This window comes from Abrus precatorius, unplaced genomic scaffold (genome assembly GCF_003935025.1).
Source record: "Abrus precatorius isolate BTA unplaced genomic scaffold, Abrus_2018 Scaffold0, whole genome shotgun sequence".
NCBI lineage: Eukaryota > Viridiplantae > Streptophyta > Magnoliopsida > Fabales > Fabaceae > Abrus > Abrus precatorius.
This window is the reverse complement of record NW_020874290.1, coordinates 706,846-709,297: the sequence shown is the minus strand read 5'-3', so window position 1 is coordinate 709,297 and position 2,452 is coordinate 706,846. Positions and strand designations below refer to the sequence as shown.

The 2,452-nt window shown below is 30.2% G+C and overlaps 1 non-coding gene across 1 annotated transcript; it reads left to right on the top strand.

Moving 5' to 3' along the window:
* On the top strand, window positions 1-74 carry TRNAW-CCA. The gene has a single exon. It is a non-coding gene; the product is annotated as a tRNA-Trp (tRNA).
* Window positions 75-2,452: the final 2,378 nt, after the last annotated feature.

Below are 2,452 nucleotides of genomic sequence, written 5' to 3'. Positions count from 1 at the left end.
GCGCTCTTAGTTCAGTTCGGTAGAACGCGGGTCTCCAAAACCCGATGTCGTAGGTTCAAATCCTACAGAGCGCGATTCCATTATTATTAAATTGAGAATTACACTGAAATAATTGAGCAGCAGTCTAAAGTATGAATTTATTGAACCCCAGTATTAAAACAAATAAATAGGGGATCAATAAACAAATGAGACATTAATTAATCAAAGGTCCAGCTGATCACCTCGTCGGTATTGTAAATATGCAGTTACAAATAAGCCAGCTAAAGTAATAGGAATTAAACCTAACACGATTCCAAATAGAAAAACTTCAATCATTTTTTTTGTTCGAAAGGGAAAGGGGGAGGTAATATTTATCCTTAAATAATAATCTGTATTGATCATTCATTTTAATTTGAATGACCAAAAATTGGAAATTGACACGGTAAGGAACTATAGAATATCTTGAATATTCCAAGATTTCCAACTAATTTCATAATTTTAAATCAAATAAGTCGTATCTTATTCAGACCGATAAATAGAGCTGAGGTTATAGTTAAAACCGCTAGTAAAAAACCGAAATAACTAGTTATAGTGGGCATAAAGAAGCTAAATGAAATATGTTCTTTTTATACATATGTTTATAAAGCACTTCCCTAAGTTTCCATTTTTGAGAGAAAAAAAAGAAGATAAATCAAAATATCCCTGAAAAGATACAATTGAAAATTTGAGATTTTTCAATCAATTATTACAGACGAACAAAAATAAATATAGTGACATAATAAAAAAATCAATTCATCATCTGTGACATCTACCCATCCTGTGATTCCAAATGAACCGATTTATTGAACAACTCATGAATTGAGTAAAAGTAAACTAATCTAATTAAAATATTCATTTTGATTCTTTATATATATATAAATATTTATATTTGTTATATATATATTCTATAAAATTCTATTTATATTAGAAAAAAAAAGATTCTATTTATATTAGAAACTATAATAATAATTATATGCGAAATATAAAATAATAAAAAAATAATAAGAATTTTGTTGTTCAAATTTATTTAACTTTAAATTAATATGGAAGAAAATAGGAGAAAAAATGTCTATTTTATTTTGACCCCCTTTTTCTATTGTATCTAATTTGTTTTCTTTTCACTTTTTTTTTTCGAACAAAAGAATAGAGTGATCTTAGAATGCCCTTTCCTTTTTGACTTTTCTTTTAACTCATTTCATTTTGTAGTAGGTTCCATTCTTCGAATATCTACAACGAGAAGAAAAAGGTATCAGATCACTCCAAACTAGGGTTCCACAGTTTTTTTCTCTGCATATTTTATTTAAGAGGAAAGGTCTATCCTTATAATTAAGCCAAGAAAGAGCCTTTATTGTGTTTAATACAAGAACAATTAATCCAATTTTTTTTTTTCAAAATTGGATTAATTGTTCTTTTTATGTCATCAAATAGTATCTATTACTGCTATTATTGTTACTTGTTACTGGACAACAAACCAATTCCATTCTTTAAAGTCGAATTCCATTCTTTAAAATGAAAAAAAAGAGGGAGTTCGAACAAAAAATATCTTCGACAACCACAATAAAGTATATTTATAGATTTGGGATCTAATTGAATTGTAGAAATATGATAATCTTCTTTATGAATTATAAGAAATCAATCCGTCGTATTCACATTTTAATTGATCTTCCGTTTCTAGTCCGAAACTAATAATACAATGTGGAGAACCCTCATTTTAGACTATTATTCTAATTTTTTTATATTCGCAAACTTTGAGGAATTTTCTATTGAGTAAATCGAAACAACCAATAAAGAAAGAACTTATCTAGTATTAGATTTCGCCACTGATTGTGAAATTTCGTTGCTGTGTTAGAAGAAGGATAGTTATACTGATTCGGTATACTCAAAAGACACCCTTGGTACAAAATGGACGATCTAACAAGGATTACATTTCAGTAAATTACGACTTACTGATCTCGTCTTTTATGGAATCGATCCCCCTTTTGACTGTACAAGAATATGTGGAGTTCGACATGTCTGGAAGCACAGGAGAACGTTCTTTTGCTGATATTATTACCAGTATTCGATACTGGATTATTCATAGCATTACTATACCTTCCCTATTCATTGCAGGTTGGTTATTTGTCAGCACGGGTTTAGCTTACGATTTATTTGGAAGCCCCCGCCCAAACGAGTATTTTACAGAGAGTCGAAAAGGAATTCCATTAATAACTGGCCGTTTTGATCCTTTGGACCAACTCGATGAATTTAGTAGATCTTTTTAGGAGGCTCCAATGACCATAGATAGGACCTATCCAATTTTTACAGTACGATGGTTGGCTGTTCACGGACTTGCGGTACCCACCGTTTCTTTTTTGGGATCAATATCAGCAATGCAGTTCATCCAACGATAAACCTAATTCGAATTATAGAGCTACGACACAATCAAACCCAAATG